Raw genomic sequence first — 20839 nt, forward strand, 5'->3', positions numbered from 1 at the left:
CCCGGCTCCCTCCCGCCGGTCCGTGGAGCGCGCACCGCCTCGCCGCCCTTCCTACCCTCTTCCGTGGGCCTCTAGTCTGCGCTTGACTCCGGAGACTCCCTTCTGCTAATCCTCTGGCGGTTTTCTGGGTTCTTTAGGCAGGTGTAGGTGGAATCTAAGTGATCGGCAGGACGCGTTGTGAGCCCCGCGTCCTCCTACGCCGCCATCTTCCGGAACCTCCCAGTCTCAGCTTTCAAAGTAGGTGATGCTGTAAATGTAGGATACACTTTCCTAAATAATCCATTGAGTTCAGGAATATAAATTCCATCTTCAATTTAGGGGTTGGGTGTGGGAGCAAATATCATTTTTGTTTTAAGGAAGCATGGATTTTCCTGGGAGATGAGTTGTCAAAATAGTATTTTGAGATTTTAATTCATTCACCTCACAGGTTTCTCCCTATCACTTTTCCCCATTCAAATAGATCGCTGATATGCTAACTACTTCCTTGCCCAAGGGATAGTATATGGTGGGTGGTAAACTGCCAAAGTAAATGGTCTAAGCAGTAAATCACTATAGATGATCTTGAGAGAAAACACAAAAGAAGATTATTTAAACCTTTGCTATGGAAATTGGTTTATGAGTGGAGCTTCCCAACTACATAAGAAAGTGAGTTTCTCCAAAATAGAAAAATCTCAGGAGCCAAAAAAGGCCAAGCTGGGTTCCAATAACTTCACTAAGGAGGTAGCAAGACTCTAGAGAGAAATGGTTTCATGTTACAACTAGAAAAAATGTGTTTGTGTCATAGAATGTGACAATCAACTCATCAATGAGAGAGTAAGACCCTAGAAACAAATAGTTTTATGATATAGTTTGGACCACAGTGTATGAATTTCAGGCCTCTGGGGTGACCTGGAAGCATCAGGCAGTCACCAACCTGAAGAAGTTTGGTGGACAAGGGTAGCAGGCATCTCTAAAATCTTGTGTAAACAGATGATCAAAGACTAGAGACACCTTCCTATCTGCACCTCCTTCCTCCTACCCAAGATGTGATCCCAGAAATTAACAGTGAAGAGAACCCCAGAAATAAAGCATAGTGTTGTGGGAAGGGAGCTCATCAAAAAGACTAAAGGTTAGCTTTCTGATATCCCAGAGCTAAGAGTCTAAAGTAAATTAGAGTAACACAAGTAAAAGAAAAATTTGAGCTGAGATTCATACTTGAAAAGCAACAATTGAACCTTAATCCCTACTTTAAAAAAGTATCTCATAGACTCTTTCCCTTCCTTCCTTCCAGACCATCCCTTATATTGTCTAGTAAAATGCTCCTTTGATCTACATAGTCTCAAACAAATACATTTCAGCTTGTAGTTTTTCTTCTCATTTGCCAAACTAATACCCTGCTTAATTGATTTTAGCACAAGGAAACAATTTTCTCTAACAGTGTAGACAAGTTTCCTCTTTCAACAAATAAAACCAAACCAAAATCTCCTTATTGCTTTGAAAAGAAATATTTTGACTTCTCCTTTTCTCACTAAATTTTCAGATATGGGTCAAGATTCTTGAACACTCAACCTCCAAAAGTAGATTTTCTTATGTATGAGGCTTAGGAATGGAAGCCTGATCCTAAAATGATGGTGACAGAATGCCTTCTGGCCTCTTTCATAATTCTGTTCCTGGTCCTTGATCTCTGTTATATTAGCAGTCTTTCCCAAGTATTCACAAGAATGCTCCATCCAACTTTTCTTTACCAAAGTCACCTTTGTAAGATTCCTCTTCACATGCCAGCCATGCTAAACACAAACATGTCTTCAGAAGTCCTATTTCCTTTCCCTACATCTTTCTGTTTCTGTGCCTCCTTGCTGCCTTCCCCCTTTCCCACACCCACCACTAATGTAGCATCTCTCCTTTCTCTTTAAGAACTTCCCAAGACTTTCTTCACTTCCGCAGACAAAATGTGTCGCCTTGTCTTCTGGACTTGCATAAAACTTTCCAATGTCTGCATTATAGCACTTACAACAGTGACTATAATTATTTATGTGTCTGTCTATCTCAATAAATCATGCACTTCTTAAAGAAAAGTGCATGGCTTATTTTTCTTTAAATCTTCAAAGCTTTCATGGTGCTTGACGTAAGATAGGTGCTTAATGTTGATGAATGAATGACTGCATGAACTGGTGCAAACTTTATAATCCACTGCCCAGTTGTTATTCTGAAGCAATTTTATTAGCTCAGGTCTTTGTGTATTTTAAAGTTCCATAAGAAAAGTCACAGATATATTCATCATGCTATATGAAAGGAAAGGATCTACATTTTTTCAGTGAAACACCTTTCATAAAAGGCACTATAAATTTTATCCCCCCAAATTTTTAAATATAGTCTTGTCCACCTTTTGACTAACATGCAATATAAAAATATGGCATTAATAATTATATAGGTGATTATAAGGTAAGACTATCCCCAAGTCATATTGAAACATTTGTCTGTTGGTCTTTTAGGTAATCTGACATTTTTAATGTGAAAAAAAAAAAAAAGTATTAGAGGAGGTCTGCCATCCCTGGAAAACTGCCTGAAGGGCCGGCTCCATTCATATTATTGAGAATTTGGTAGTTCTGAGCTGACAAATTATAGCATTAAGCGGTTTTCCCTCTAAACTCTTCTTGAAGTTGTAGTTTATAATTACTCCTCATTCCCTGGAAAATGTCAACTATAATAGGAAAGAGATGAGAAAAGAATATTCTATGTCCTTCCCTGCCCCCACCTTTTTTCTTTTAGTTGACTGATGTAAATTGGTTCAACTCAAATGACTAGCAGAGGCTTTGCTTGTATAATTTCGATTGCATTTAAATTATCAACTTTAATGTACTGGGAAAAGAAAAAAGCCCACATATGTGAAAGAGAAAAAAGAATGAAAAAAGTGAAGCGTAATTCCTCTCCCTAAAAACTGGAGAGATATATTAAAAGTGAAAAGAGCATGTTAAGACAATGGAAAAAGAGAAAAATTTTCCTCTCACAAGGCAGTGGACAGATGCTCTAAACAGTCAGATTTGACTTTTTCATATTCTAGGGAAGAACTTTTATACAGCCTGAATTTCCTAGCTCTAATGAGGGATGATTTAGGAGGTGAAGCCAACTCCAGTCATCTCCCAACTTCACACTCTGAGAGCTGCCAATGTCTATGCTTAATGAGGTGGATTTGGAGCCATGCCTGTAATTAACTTGACCCTGTGAAACCCTGTTTCTCAAACATTTTAAACCCATGACCCTCTAAAGCTTTCTTGTTCTGTATATTACACCAGCCAGTAAAACTCTGTCATTTTACTTCAAATTATGTGTGTATATATATATATATTATACATACATACAAATATATGTATATATATAATATTATGTATATATATACATAATATATACATGCATAATATGTACATATATGCATAATATATACATAATATATAAATATATTATACATACATATACTAATTGTATGTATACAAATTATATATATATATATATATATATATATATATATATATGGATACTTTTTCAATATATTTGGCCTATTGGTGATTTTGACATATATCTTCAGTGAATTTTCACCATGTACTATTCTCCCCTTACTGTAAAGTGTTGTTAAAATACGAGAGCTGTACAATTTTGTAGCATAGAGTAGCATAGACCAACTATGTGGTATGGCATATGTTATTCTATGTTCTTCTTGATTTGCATCATGAGTGTTCTTGGAGCATTTCAGTCACATCGAATATCCGAAGGTCAGAGGGAAGGCTTTAAATTTATCTTTATATTTAATTTACATTAATTATATATACTTTCTAAGTATATTCCATTGAAATTTTAATAAGAAAATTTATTTATTATTTATTATTTGTTTATTTATTTTTGTAGACTTAGCTGTAGAGGGAAATAGTGCCTCTATCTACTGTGGAACACAATTATAATTTTAATTTTGTAATTCAGTGGATTTAGAGGAATGCTTACTTTTTTTTTTTCATCCAGAATGTGGTATTATCAAAAGTAGGACTGATTGTGGTATAAGCTAGTTTCTCTATTATTATTAGAAAAGTATATGAAATTCAAGATAAGAAAATTTAATCTGTATACTTAGGAAATAGCAGAGAACAAGGTTCTTTTGCACCATACTTTAGGTTTTGGCTTACATACTATTAGAATATTCATTGGGACATATAACACTTTTGTTTAGAAATATAACCAATTTAAATGAGACACACCCAATGAGGGATCTGGTTACAAATTTTAAAATTGAATTAGATTTACTGAATGCTTCACAAACTTCTGTACATGATTGGGCCAATTTTAACAAGACCTGTGCTGCTTGAGTACTTGAAGTAGAAGCCAAATAACTTCATGGATTCAAATGGATTCAGCTGGAAAAGAGACACAGCCTGGCATGTTTACAAATGTTTAGTTTTGCAACTGAGAGTAAGATCTATTAATTGAGGTAATTCCTAAGAGAAACAGAAAAAAACAAAAGGAGAAATTATTTAAAATATCAACTTATTTCAAATTTTAAACATTTATAAGAAACAATTGTAAATGTTGTTTCTATGTTAGCATTAAATAAGATCATCTGATCTAACTCTGTAGATATTTGAAGGCACACGTTCTGAAAGTATACATTTGCTACCATCTGATATATGATAGATTCAGGCAATGCCTAGGTGTATGATCACACTTTGGATAATACCAAAACACTGTATCATTTCAACTTGTATTGAGTGCTTGGCCTGACACATGTCAGGAACCAGGAAGTATGTTTGACCTTTCTCGGAACAAGATTTCAAAGTGTGTAAAAATTATTTGGGGAATTATTAAAATATAGATTTCTTTACTCCACCCTCAAAATTCTGATTCAATGCTTCTGGAGTAAGACAGAGAAGTTTGCATTGTAACTACTGACCCAAGACTTTCTGATGGAGGTGATCTTTTGAATTCATTTTCAGAAGCTTAGTCTTTAGAGGAATTCTAGGCATCTTATACTATGTGAGAACCACATCTAGTACACCATGCATGGTACTAATGGATGGTTATTTTGTAAAAAATCAAATGTCTACCAAAAAGCACAGCTTTATCACAGCCTTGTGCTAGGGTTAACAATATTATGTAGTAGAAGTATATCTGTCTCAATGTTTTTAATTTTTTTTTTTCAAACCACTCACCCTACTCTTTCATACACCTATCCCTAAGTGTCTAATTCTCTTTGCTATCAATTCAGCTCCTTAGTGGTAACAGGTCAAGCATTTAACAACTAATCCAGCCAGGGCAACTGCCAATCATATAGACTCTAGAACCAGGCAAAATGTACGAAATCTAGTAAAATTTAGACAGGAACATAAAGTTTGCTTGGTGTCTGCCAGCCAGAGATAGTCCTTTGGTATCTCAACTACACTAGTCCACCTAAGCTTGTGAATTTTGTTGGTTGTTATTCTTTAGTTTCACATGAATCAATATTTTTGTTTTTTGTCAAAATGAATTTCACTCATGAATTGCACTCTTCCAATAACATGGGATAGATATATTCTTATAATATACAAATAGCAATAAACAAACAAAATGAACCTAATGTAAGAAGATGGTCTACTTCTAAACATTTCTGGTACTGTGGTCTGTTAATTGTAAGATATGTTAGGATAAATGATATTGTTAGGTTTTTCTCTAGGAATTTTCATTTACTGACAATAATTTTATTATGCTTCTTTTATACCAGAAACCGTTATAGAGACTCAAATGTAATTATCAACAATTTTGTATAAAAAATTTTGTATAAACATAATTTTGTATAAACAAAATCAGTCTTTTGTTAAAAATTTTTAATGTTTATTTCTGAGAGAGAGAGAGAGAGAGAGCAGGGGAGGGGCAGAGAGAGAGGAAGACACATAAATTGAAGCAGTCTCCAGGCTCTGAGCTGTTAGCCCAGAGCCTGATGTGGGGCTTGAACCCACGAACCGTGAGATCATGACCTGAGCCAAACTCAGACACTTGACCAACTGAGACACCCAGGCACCCCAAAAACAGTTTTTACCTAGTTTATGTGGGCATTATTTTAGCAGGTATTAGTTTGGGGGGCAGGGGAAGGAATGAAAGTCAGTGTTACACAGCTATCACAGAGACAAAGGAAGTCAGGAAAATATTTTAAATATGAGCATCCTTAGAGTATAAAGTATGCCTAGGTCTCCTCATATTCCCCATCTATATCTATCATATTAACTATCCAATATTACAGGATGGTGAGCTGTGGGTTTGGCTTCCAGCTTTCCCCAGCAAAGCTGAGAGTGGCAGAAAGGATTATTCAAGACTCTGCAAGTCAAGAGAGGTGAGAGGAAGGTTAAGGGAAGTCTCCCCGAGCTGCTCTCAAGCTCCCATATTTATTAAGCATATATTTATGGAAATAATGCTCAGTACATCAGAGGGCTATGTGCCAGTAAGAGTGTATTGAAAGCGTGCAGAGAAACAAGTTAAGGCATTCCCAAGACTACAATAGAGCAGATGTAGAAAGCAGGGTGGAAAACAAGATAAGATATTCCATACATAACAAGGTCTAGGGAATTCATGAGCACAGGCAGGACTCAACCGCTAGATATATATTAACTAGATAAGCAAAACACAGCCCACTGTTTTCAGCAAGTCCAGAAAGCAGTGTTCTGCTTTGGAATGTGTCCCCTATAATCTCCCAACTCAGGACACAGCTATTTGATTTCCCACAGTGAGTGTTAAAGACATTTACTTCCTTCCACAGCACAATGTGCCAACCCTCTTTCTTCCCAAAACATGCAGTATAAAATCCTGATATACTTCCAGAGGGTAAAAAATATAGTCATGCAAAATATAATAGCTTGGGAAACTAGATATTTATCTGTGAAACATGAGTCAGTCTTTTTTGCTCTTTCTCATGGTAAATATCTTCCATATTTTCTCAGGATAAAGATGAAAACAATGAAGGATATAACCTCTTTTCATCCTCCACGAAGAAATCTCTTATATCAGAAAGTGCTTCCAACATGCAGGCATCATATGCACACAATAGTGGATGAATTTAAGGGCCATAATGAAGAGGACTGTGGGAATATCCTGCCCTCCATGGAATAAGGAGGAGGAAATTTCATCATCAGGAAAGTATGGTGAGAATTAACTATATATGAAAATTATCTCTACACCTCTTCTATCATCAGTCATGTTTTTATTTACATCAGATTTTGTCAGTGAAAAGAATTCACTTCCTTTATAGGAGATTTTCATTAATAATCATTAAAGGGAGGAGAAAAAATTAAGGCCCAGATGGATGACAGTCAGGTAGAAGTATTAAACACTTTTATAAAATAGTTCACAAATCCTAAATAAATTGTAAAAGAATAAGAGAGACATGGCTTTCTTAAGCTTCAGAAGTCAGTTGGCATAGTAGCTATTATTTTTTTAAAAATGTCTTCTTTCATAATTCCAAACCAGCATATCTCACCTTCTCGTATCTGCTGCTAAACCAGCCTATGATCTAATGAGGTTTTAAGTCATCTATGGGTTGAAACATCAGTAATAATTTTCTAGGTAAGGGCATTTCTCTAACCAAGAAGAATAACTGCCTTGCTGCAGTAATAATAGGTATGTTAACTTGCTTGGTACCAACTAATGAGGTACCATTTCTTCCTGATCTTGGGTTGTCTGACTCACTCACTAACAAGCTTTCTTAGCAGTCTTAGAGATTTTAATACTAGATAAATGATATTGGTACTGTCTAATTAGGCTTAAGAGACCTAGAGATCATGTGTTGCATTAATTTATCAATCCTGGGAGGCATATTGTTTCAATTTTCTTTTAAGGTTTCTTTCATTTCAAAGGCATATAACTGTGCAAGATTTATATTTATATTAAATGTTATTTTTCTTAAATGTATGTGAAAAGGACTATCTTCATCTTAATTTTAAGGATTATGCTCTGTGTAAATTTATATTATTATTATCTTGAATTCTGGAGCCAGACTGACTGGATTGGAATCCCCATATATTGCTTTTCATCTGTGTAATCATGGGAGAAATTACTTCAACTCTTTTGCCTCAGTGTCCTCTTTTGTGAAAATGGGAATAATAGGAATTTGACACAGTAGGTAGTTAAAATATTTTGAGGGTTAATTAATCAAAATAACTGATGCTTTTAGAAGAGGGGCGGGCATGTGATTACTTTTTCATAGAGTGATAATATTGCTCACTTCATTTCAAAATTAAAACCTTAAAATCTTTATGTCATCCTTGAATTCCCAGTACATACAAAAACAGAAGATTGATATTTAATATTTGTCACTATAAAGCCAATTTTATCATCTAATTATACTTTTAATACAAAATCAGCAGAACTAGAATGACTTCACAAAATCTTAAATATTAATTCACCCACTTCAGAAATACTTATTTTTTCTTAAGGCAGTAAAATATTGGTACAAGAAAAGACATGTGTGAAGTCATTTTCAGCATAAATGTGAAGGCCAAATTTTGACTTAAAAAAGAACAAACAAACCAAAAATTTGTGGTTCAACTTAGTGTCCAATGGTTTACATGCTACTATGTGATTTTAAGATGTCTCCAAGACAATAGTTCATCCTTTAGGTGTTGACTAGTCTTAAAATGTGTCACTTAAGACTTGGTCTATAGGTTTATAGACCAGTGATCTGCTTGACAAATTCAGAAAGCTCAGCCTACCTGTTGGGCACTTCCATAGAAATTTCTCTTGAAAATAAACCAGAAACCCACAGGAAGGAACCACTAGAAGTGATTCATTGTATAACCTTTTGACTGTCCATGTATATACACTTAGATTATGCCCAATTTGAAGCATTTACTGAATAACGTGATTTAAAAAGATATTAAATGGTTCTTCCAAGTTTGAGTATAACTCATTCATTTCAGTTGCCTCTATACAGAATGTGTGGAAGGAATACCAATGTCAATGCATATAGAAAGAAAATGTGTCCTCTTGGCTCAATGAAATTCGTATGGATATGTACGTTTTTCTTAATACAAGTGAAAACTTTTCAAACTCACTCCCAAGTCAATAATATATATAATAGATCAGACAACGTGATAGAAGCTTTGCAAGCCTTGTGTGTAATCCTTACAACCCAAAAGATAACGTGTTATTATCTATTTAACATATGTAACATTGAGGATCAAAAAGTTAAGTAATCTGATTACATCTGCATAACAAATTAAGGGAGGAAATAGTGACTTGAACAAAAACTTTCCTGGGTCTACAACTCAAGTTCTTATTTTAGCACTGTGATACCTTTTGCAAGTTATATTCCAAGCACACCTTCAAGGCGTGTTCGTAAAATTACACTGCATGTATACTGTAAGACTTTTTCATCTCCAGTTAAATGTTAACATTTCCCAAATTTCACTCTTTTCCCTTGGAAATAAAAAATATACTCCCTCTTTCCCTCTGTCTTATAGATTACTATAGTAATAATATTTATTGAGTGTCTACTACAAGCCAACTATTCTGATCAACTGTTTCAAACATTATTATACTTAATCTTTGCAACAGCACTGTCAAGTATCATTATCTCAATTTAATACATGAAGAAAATATGGTTTAGAATGGTTAAGTAAATTACAGAATTGGAGAATGCTAAGAGATTTGAACCACACTAGTCAACTCCAAATTCCATGTTCTCAAACATCCTCCAAAACATCTGGAAAAATGAAAATGGAAAGAAAGATACGTAAGGAAAAAATGATGAGGTAGTCTGTAGAAAAGTAAATTAAACTAGAAAGGCTACAATACATATTTTAAAATTTATTTCAAACAGTTTCCAAAAAGCATAAACAGGAGAGAAGAAAGTAAAAGTTAAAAATAACAATGAAACAGAAAAAAAAAAATTAAGTTGCATAAACAACTAAACTAAAAGGAGAAAAGAAGGAAGGAAAACTGAAATAAATATTGGAAGCTCCGAATAGAAGTAGTAATAGTTTGGAGATTAAGGCATGGGAAGGGACAATATGGGAACAAAGAAGGGTTTAATATGGAACACACACACTTTGCACATGAAGGTAACCAAGATCTTAGAAGACCCCAGGGCTGACATGAGGAGATCCTGGAGCAAACCAAGACACAAAGGAAGAAAAGAAAGAGAGAGAACATGTCAGTAGTTTCATGTTTCTTTTGGCAACAAGAAGTTTCACAATTACATCTGTTTTTCCATTTCCCTTTACTTCTAGTGCTGCTGGATTTGAAACTCCAAACCTCCAGTAAATTCTGTCCTATGCCTTGGTAATCCTGCCTAGAAAAGGGGGGTATGATTATTTGAAAATAAAGTCATTCTATCCAGTTCTCCAGAATGGAGAAATTGTGTTGTTAGGATTTCATCATTTGGAATAGTACCGTTTGTCACCTCCTTCTCATTCAAAGTAGGTGAAGGAGAAATGGAGATTTAGGAGCCAAAGGCAACAACATTGACTTAACTGCAAGAAACATTTCAGCTGAAATTGGTTATTTCTCTGTGTGTATATATTTGCACCTGGGAGTCTTAGGTGATAAATTTGGCAAGTAGAACTATGACTTCTAGAGAAAATCCTGGGGCCCAACTTCACAGCACAAAATGGGCACTGGGACAATAACACCTGCATTTTGGTCTTTATATGAATATCTTTGGGTCAAGAACAGTATTTTTGGCCACAGCCTTTTCAACATTCTCTTGGATGGCTGTGAAAATCTTGTGCAGAGAATGTATTCTACTCCAGAAGTCAAAATAAATTAGAAAGACCTTCCCTTATGAAATTTATTTATTTAATGCAACTGGCGCTCGCTACCTTTGTGACTTTTGGCAAGCCACTCTCCATGGTCCTCTCTATTTTCAATCTATAGATATATTGTTTAAGGCGAAGCAATTTATAAATTTGCTTCAAGTTTCAGTTATTACATATACTTATAATAATATGGATGAAATTAATGGCGAGGGAATAGACATTAAGCACATTTTTAATAACTGTACTGTTTAAATGATATATGTGCTTCAACCATTTAAAAACTAGGCTCATGCCAGTTATGTGTTAAATAATTGATCATGTTAAATTCTTAACATGACAACTAAAAGAACAAGTCATTAAGGCTATGCTTGTATTTCTGCTACTGAATCCAGGATGCCTCCAATACTGGTTTCACACTTAAGTGACAGACTTGGAGACCCAACTGTTTGTTCCCCCTTGCTCTTTCTCAGTAACTGCTGCCCCAGAGGATAAAGGGGCATGATGCTTACCAAGTTTAAATGTTTAACGGCACTCAGGAGTTTCCTCGCAATTTACACCTTAGAAAGCACAGCACTCTTGTAAATCTTAGAACTTACAAGTGTCCCTTTCCCCACAGGAGCCACTAATCTCACAGGAAGGGAAGGGGGGTGGAATGTCACACAGTTTAGAGATTTACAAGTCTGTGCTGAAGTTTGGGGTGTAAATTGCTGGGAAACCCAAGAGTATATTTAAATATTTAAAGCTAAGAGACACCTAGGTGTTCCTCTGTTTGAAACCTAATTAGATTGGGAGTCAGAAGGGGGAGTAGGAAGATGTCTGGCCTGATCCCAAGATTTAAACCCTCTACCCAAAAAAAAAGAGGGAGAGGTGATTGAGCTGCCTAAGTCCCATTTTCTATCAAACATTTAAATTAAAGAGCCAGAAGATTGTCAGAACAGGTAGAAGTTCTACATTATACAGATGATTCGGAAGAACAAGTGCCTTGCTTCTAGAATTCCAAAATTGTCAATATTTAAGTGCCAGCGATTGCAGCTTCCATAAATTATATAGGGAGCTATATAATTTATCATATATTATGACACTATTGAGAATGAATGAGGATGTATTAAGAATTATGCTGGGACATCAACTTATTAAACTGGTAAAAATTATAGCATAAGAAACATAAAGTGGGGTTGCCCAGTGAAAACTGGAAAATACTAAGGATCCCCTATTAGGTCACACTTAGGAAGAAACAGGAAGAATATTTATTAGTCATGCTTTCTCTTTTCTAAGACAATGATGATTGGATATTTTAGAATCTTATATTCAATATATAAGATACACTTACATTTTATAGCATAATGATCTATGGCTTAAAATTTCTCCATCTTTATTGTTTCTTAACTGGGAATATCCTGTTGGGCATTTTGACGTAGCCTCCTTCCCTTCTAACCTAGTGTTAATAGGATGCTGCCAGAGGATTGCTTTGCCATATACCCCAATCACAACCTCTGAGTTCAGTGTCTTCAAAGGTTTCAGTTCACAGTATTCTATGGTCTAGCAATTAAGAGCATTTGGAAGCAGAAAGCCCTAGGTTTGAATCCCATCTTTGTCACTTAAGAACTGTGTGATCTATGCAAATTATCTTGTTTCCTCATGTATAAAATTGAGACAAAAATAATGTCATCTACCTCTGAGGATTGTTGTAAATGCCAAATGAATTAGAACAGATAAAGTGCTAAGCATTGTGCCTGTCTCAAGTTAATGTTGAATGTATGCAGTTATTCATCGCTATTTTGTATTTGCTTTTAATGACATTTAAGTCTTTATGAACATTATTCATAATTCTAGTTTAAAAATTAAGTATACTGACAGGTATAAAATGAAAATCAGCAGTATTCTGCTGAAACCTACCTCGTCTTTGCACCACCTGCCCTTAATACTTTGCCGTTTCTTCTGGTATGTGATTTCTGACTTCTAAATAATATGCTTTTATTTCTATTTGATTTAATTTAGACATTATCTATTGCTTGTTTCCAGTCCCACACCTCATCTTATGATCTGTCATTTCTAGCTCCCATTCACATATTTTCTGTGATTTTGAGGCATGAATTAACTTGCTCCTCATTGGTATCTTTTGCTGCATATATTACAGGGTACCCTATAGTTATCTATCTTTTAGTTTGTGTATTTTTACATCTTTTCTGTCATTTTATAGGGATCATGAGGGACAGGGACAGTACATGTGTTCAATTCTACCACCTGTAACTGAGGATACACTGACGGATATTATTCATCATTCTTTCCTGATGACTGATATTTTCACTGCTACTTGATACATATGTCTCAGGTCCTCATAACAAATGTCATTCTGTATATATTGGCATTACCAAGACTTACGTTACATTTGTGACTATGCTGTGCTCAATATTTCTACTTTCTTTCAACCATTCTTTTTCATAAGCTAACAAAAATTCTTTATTTTCTATAGTGGGTTGAATAGTGTCATTCTCCATCCCTCAATTCATGTCCACTGGAATCTCAGAATGTGATTACTTACATGTAGTCTTTGTAGATGGAATTAAGGAATGAATAGAGATGAGAGCCTGCTGAATTAGGATAGGTCCTAAATCTAAAGAGTCCTTATAAGAGACAGAAAAGAATACACAGAGGACACAAGAAGCCTGGGTGAAGATGAGGTGGAGATATTCGAGTAATGCTCCTTACTACCAGCTGATGGAGCCTCCTGGAGCTGAGAAAGAAAAGAAATAATTTTCTCCTAGAGCTTTGGGTGGGAGTGTGGCCCTGTAGACATCTAGCCTCTAGAACTGTGAGGGAATAAATTTCTGTTTGTATAAGTCACCAGGTATGTGGTAATTTTTTTGTGGAATCTCCAAGAAACATAATACACTCTCCAATCTATAAAGATAGGACTAGGTCAAATACTATTCATTTCTCATTTGAACATTTCAACCTTCTCTCCACTTAATTCTCCTCTCCGGTGAATTTTCTGTGCTATTTCCAGTGACACCTTTGTTCCCTTGTTACTTATCTTTTCCACCTTTCACTTTGACCAGGCTAACTACATTTTTGCTCGAGGTCACTTAAAGCTTCCTTAGATTAAGACATTTATTCAACATTACCTCTCCTTTGAATTAACTGTGTTCTTTCCACTAATTATCCATCTTTTGAAATTCTTAAATGCCTCAAGAAGTTGATCCAAATGACTCATGGTATATATCTAGTGTAAACATGAAATTGTTTATCACATGATAAAAGTTATTTTTGGCTTACTTTTACACATAAGGCATATATAGCTGTATATTTTTCCATGCTAATATCCCTAGTTACTTTATATTTTATATTACTAGTGCTATAATATGCATACTGTAAATATCTAGAGTAAAATCATAACTCCATGTTTAGAATTCTAATGAGTTAATAATAAATCTATGATAATGTGTTTTACAGATGCTAATAAAGTGGAAAAGTACACATTTTTCAGATATATCTCAGTTTTGTTTTTGTATGTAGCACCAAAGATGATAGTTAATGGCACCAGAATAATTTAAATAAGCAATCATAAATCATTTTAACAATAAAAGTACCATGCAAATAGCTCCTCAGAAATAACATCTCCCTTGCTAAAAAAAAAAAAATGTATATTTCAAAAATTTATTTCAGTAACCCAAAGATACATTTTATTTTATTAACAAGGTCTATACCAGATTATTTGTGTAGGGATAGAGCTAAAATTAACTAGAATCACATTAATTTTTTCATTGCTTTCAGTGGAAGAGGAATGTTGTTCCCATGTGTTGTCTGCAATGCTATTAAAACAGAATGAATTTTTGTATTAAGTGAGTTTATTATAGGGCAATATCCATTATATTAGAAAAAGCAATGATTTTTATAATTCCTATACTTTATGGGATTTTAATTTCTTTTGTTGAAAAATTACTTATATTTTTAAAATAAAATTATTTATGGAGCGCCTGGGTGGCTCAGTTGGTTAGGCATCTGACCTCAGCTCAGATAATGATCTCACGGTTCATGGGTTCAAGCCCCGCGTTGGGCTCTGTGCTGACATCTCGGAGCCTGAAACCTGCTTCAGATTCTGGTCTCCCCCTCTCTCTCTCCGCCCCTCCCCTGATCATGCTGTCTCTTTCTGTCTCTCAAAAATAAGTAAATGTTAAAAATTTTTTTCAAAAATAAAATAAAATTAATTATTAATTGGTAGGGTTTTTTTTTTTTGACTCTCTGTCCAGATTAAACAATGAAAAAAATAAAAAATCTCATGTTGATCCCTATTTTGCCAATAAACCCAATCTAAAATTCTAGAAATCACCTAGTTGAGGGAATTCTAGAATGTATCATTTAACAATTAGCATCTTACACATAGAATATAGGCTGAAGAGTTTAAAAACCTAATTAAGGTGTTTTAAAAGTGTATAGTGTTGACATACTCCTGAACTGCAACATATTCGTTACATATTAACTATGTTAGATGTCTTACCTTTAGAGCATTTAAGAAGATATAAGTTCCAGGGAAATAACATTTCAGGTGAAAGATCTTTCATTGCTTAAATTTATCTGGAGAAAAAATGCTTATCAGTTTGGTAAACTATGTCTATTATTAAATGAGCCAAATATTTAGATCAGAACTGCCATGCTGTAGGTTAATTTTGTTATTTCATATCTAATATTTCCAATATTTCTCTTAATACAAATAAGCTCTCACTTCCAATATGTAAAGCAATTTATTTATTTATTTATTTACTTACTTAGAGTGTGTATGTGTGTGTACACATGCACAGGTGGGGGAGAGGGGCCGATAGAGAGAATCCTAGGCAGGCTCCACGTTCAGCATGAAGCTGGATGCAGGGCTCCATCGGGGCTCCATCCCACGACCTTGGAATCATGACCCCTGAGCTGAAATCAAGAGTCCCACACCCAACTGACTGAGCCACCCAGGCACCCTGTCTAATATGTAAAGCGATTTTTACCCATACGTATAAAGCTGCCCTTGACCAATTACCTCCATCCCCACTCCTGTAAATAGCGTAAGAATGGCTATGAAATGAGATACAAGCCAAAATAAATCACGGAGTTCTGAAAGAACATTTGTGCTCAAGTTTGGAAGAAACAAAGGAACTGTCAAACTGGAAAAGTGCCAAATCTCTTGTTTAAGCTCCCATGCATAATTGTTCCATTTTATTTTTTCACTTTTTCTTTTTTCATGTAAAACTTGCCACATTACTTGAAATTCTACCATTTAGACATTAATTTGGGATCAGCAAGCTCTTCTTTGGAAAATGCAAATAGCTTTACAAGGAGTCAGGTGTTGACAATCTTTCCCAGACTAATGTGATTTAATTTGGCCAGTCCCCATGTTATTCATCAATTCACATTGACTAATTTCCTGCTATACTTCAAGCATTTTAGAGGAATAAAGAGGCTTGAGAATGTCTTGAACCTAGTGTAGCATTGAAGCAGTACAGTGAGGACCTACAATATATTGGCACACCCTAATATTTCAGTCCCGTATTGCAGTTTTCCAATATATTTAGGTTTGTGGCCATGGTCATATGATAATTAAGTAATATATGTATGGCTTATACAACACTTTAAAACTCTTTTCCTCACTTGTTCTTTCTCTGTTTAGAGACTAAAAAATGTTTTAGTACAATTATATGTTGTAAATAGACAATGTATTGTTCAGGAAGATTGTATACCTGTTAGTTTTGGGCCAAGTGTTCTTATGTCAGTTGTGAATTTTCTCTAAACTCTCCCACTTCTACACTATACTCCCAGATTCTGAGACTAGGCATGTCCCTCGTCATAGAGAATGATTCACGTCTAGAGAAAGTAGCTCAATAATTGCATCTGGTTAGTCTTGCCACATTGGCTTCTAGTTGCTCCAAGAGGGGTTTGCTTCTCTCAGTTTTCTGGTTTCTTAACGCTTGCTTCTTGTTTTACTTCAAAGTCTTTTGGTGCTTGGACTCCTTTCCCTCGAACTGCGATCCTAATACCTGTTGCTTAACATTTAAAATGCCATCTTCTGGGGCGCCTGTGTGGCTTAGTTGGTTAAGTGTCCCACTTTGGCTCAGGTCATGATCTCAAGGTTTGTGAGTTCAAGACCCGCATTGGGCTCTTTGCTGATATCTTGGAGTCTGGAGCCTGGTTTGGGTTCTGTGTCTCCCTCTCTCTCTGCACCGCCCAGCTCCCCACACTCATGCTCTGCCTTTCTCTCTCAAAAATAAACTTAAAAAAAAAAATCTTGAATGCCACCTTCTGTGTACATCTCTCAATATCTAAATTGAGTTTTTAATCTTTGGTTGCTTGCAATTGCTCACACCTTCAATGTCTGGATAGTCACGTTTGTCTTCGACACAGGTACTTTTGAATTGAAACATTCACACCTTCTTTAAATATCTTTCCATAAAATTTTCTCCTGGTATTCTTATTTTGTCATCTTTAAAATGAGCCAATCTCTGTTTTCTCTCACCTGAAACTCTTTGGTGCAGGAACTGTTCTTATTTATCTTACATGTTTATCCTCTGTTATAGTGTTTAACACAAAATTGACACTCTAATACATGTTTGTCTTTTTTATTAATAATAATAATATTAATACTAATAGCTAAAATTCCATACCACTTGTGTTTTGTCAGTCATTGTTCCAAAAGTTTTAAATACATGACCCAGTCTATTTTCATAGAGACTATATGAGCTAGTTATTAGCTAGTTAGTGGTACTATTTACAAATAAGTAAACTAAGACACAGGGTGAGTGAGTAAATTGCTTAAGGTCAAAAAACTTACTGGGGAAAAAAACAAAATTTGGGCCCCAGAAATCAAGTTCCAGAGTCTATGATCTTTATCCCTTTGCAAATTAAGGAATGGATATTTACTCATTATCCCTCATTTAGAGCTACAACGGTTTCCACATTCAATGGACCTACTTCTATGCACGTGAGGAGATGTACACCAGAGACAGGAAGTCATACAGAAATGATGTCAGCCTAAAGAAAAAGTTCACCTGTCACAATATTTTGACTTGTATTGCACTTGACTCTACTTTCCCCATCTTCCTTCTTCGTGGTTCTCAAATCCTAAAATTCATCAGTCAGGTTATATGTTTCTATAATACAGGAAGTCTATATTAGGCTAACCTAGAAATCTAATCATATTGTTTTAAGGAAAAATTCATTTTGAGTTCAAAACAAAAGACACATAAATACATTTTTCAGTATCACGTGTTCTCAAGTTAAGGTCCTGACTGTGTATACACACACACACACACACACACACACACACGTCCACACACACACACACACACACACACACACACACACACTTATTTGTTTCATTTAAATTAGGAAGCCCCTTGTTGCAATTTACACAATATTTCCCTTTCCTAAACAATATTGCTTCTATATAGATTTACTCTAAGAGCCTATAACTAATAAGTGGATTAATTACTGAACTATTTAATGAAAGGGTGGTCTGACTAAAGTCCAGTGAGAGCAAAGGAAGCAAAGCTGCTCAAAGTAAAATGAAATCATGAATGCTCTCCACATAGACATTAATGAGGACAGTAAATGGAAATGTGAAGTTTAAACGATATGGCAAAATAGTAGGAACTTTTTTTTTAATTTTTCCTTGTTATAGCAGAGGAATAAAACCACTTATATTGGGCCACATCTACTGGGCTCCAAAGATTAAGTTGGTTTTGTTGATTCTTGTTTTGTTTTGTTTTGTTTTGTTTTTTGAACTTTGGTAATGAATGTGTTGGTAATAATTTCACTTTGGCTTTTAAATCCTCAATGTTTGGGCACCTGGGTGGCTCAGTCAGTTAAGCGACCGACTCTTGATTTGGGCTCAGGTCATGATCTCATGGTTTGTGGGTCCGCATCAGGATCTATGCTGGCAGTGCAGAGCCTGCTTGGGATTCTCTCTCTCTCTCTCTCTCTCTCTCTCTCAAAATAAAGAAATAAACTTAAAAAAAACCCTCAATGTCAAATACAGTGTACTAATGTACTCTTTGTCACAATTGAGAATCTGTTTGTTTACAGTAATCTATAGTCAGAATTATACCAGAAATATAGTTGGCTGGTTTTCATGTGTAGATATTGTTCTACAACATATATCAGGAATTAAAATTTATTATGCATTTTTTTACACTGAGTCATCTGTAGCCAGTATGTTTAAGGCTATATATCATTAAAATACACCATGTCAAATACAAAAGCAGATATCTTCAAAGGTCTACAAATCAGTTGTATAGCTAGGCATCTTCATTTGATAATGGAGAAAGGCCATTTGGGGAGGGAAAAAATGCAGAAGTCAAACAGCTCATTCATAACCAGACAAAGACAAGAAGTCAGTCATTATCATGTGGTAACTAATGATGTCTACTTTGAAAGTCAAATGAGCAAAACTACATAGAATCTTCTTCTGGAATCAGACTGCCAAGAGTCAGATTCTGACTGTGTCATTTATTACATACTATGCTATCATTAAGTAACTATCTCTCTGTGCCTTAAGCTTTTCTGAACACTCAGAAATAGTAATTACCTCATAGGAAGTGTGACGACTAATCAAGTCAATATTTGTAAAATGCATACAACAAAGCCTGGGACAAAATAAGCCCTCCATAAGTGTTAGTTATGGGATAGTTTCTCTTAGAATTAGACATGATAGAACAATTATAAGATACTTCTAATCCATTATTTAAAGATCCCAAAATAGAGGTCAAGTCTAGTAACATCTTAAAATTTTGAAGAATTCAGTACTGAATTAAAAGCTAGAACTTTTGAATACCTTCAAAATATCCTTTGATCAAAAGGGCATTTTATATTATTTTATAAATGTTTAAGTTTTTCTACTTTTTAGTTGTTATTTTATATTTATAATAATAAAGATATTTAAAAAATGATAAAACAGATCTCTCAGCTTTTACAGTGTGAGTGGGCTTTAGTTTATCATGGAGATATTATAGAAATCATAAGTAAGTTTTTCACTAATTCTCTCATTGAAAATATGAACTACTGGTCAAAAGATACAATGAGTTGTTTTTTTGTTTTTCGCTTTTTTTTAAGATTTTATTTTTAAGTAATCTCTACACTCAATGCGGGGCTCCAATGTACAGCCCTGAGATCAACAGTCACATGCTCTTCTGACTGAGCCAGCTAGGTGCCCCAAAAGATGCAATGAGTTTTAAACAGACCCATTAATCCAAAACTACCAAATATATATGTTCACACAAGTATTGGACATATATACCATGTATTGATATATAGTAGCTGAGATCCAATGACATGATAAATATTTTCATACATGGGAAGTGAGTCCCCAGAATTGCAAAGTTGTTAATGGTGTATGCCACTGGCCAGCTGAACAATTGGAAGATGGGAGTGGAAGCAAGGAGGTGGGGCTCCTGAAAAGAAAAGTACTAAGATTGCCCTCTGTGACTTGGTTCTCCCTGTTCCCTCTCGGGGTTAAAGCTCGGGACTGGGAAGAAATAGATCCCCTTCCCCTCTATTGTGAAAGGGGGCTGAAAAAAATGGCTGTTGACTTGCTGCTTGGGATATGGCATTATGATACCACAGCAGCATTATAAAGCTCCTGACCTAAGGAAATAGGGACAAAAACCACAACTTTCAACCTACTACTGAGCCAAGTTGTCATTTGACTCTGTGATTGGATCTCTGATAGGCTGTAAGTATTTATAAAAATAGAAATTGTCAAACTCTATTTTAATAACTGCATCTTATCTGGATTAGAAGGAAGCAACTTCAAAACAACAGGATTGCTGAAGAGGGGAAAAATAATAAAATAAAAAATCAAAGAAAAGCAAGCAAATGCATATACATGCATACATACCAATAACAACAAAACAAAATCAAAATCCCTAAAACTTTCCTACCAAAGTACTTACAGTTCAAAATGCAGATGTACTTACAATCTGCATTATTAGATCATTCAAGCAATTAAATAATAAATGATAGGGTATCAAATTAAACAACCAAATACACATTCACTCCAGGAGAAATCAATGTTATAATCAGTCTGAGAATTTGAAATAATTAACGCCGGGATGCTCAAAAAAAGT

This window comes from Panthera uncia, chromosome B1, assembly GCF_023721935.1.
Source record: "Panthera uncia isolate 11264 chromosome B1, Puncia_PCG_1.0, whole genome shotgun sequence".
NCBI classification, from domain to species: Eukaryota; Metazoa; Chordata; class Mammalia; order Carnivora; family Felidae; genus Panthera; species Panthera uncia.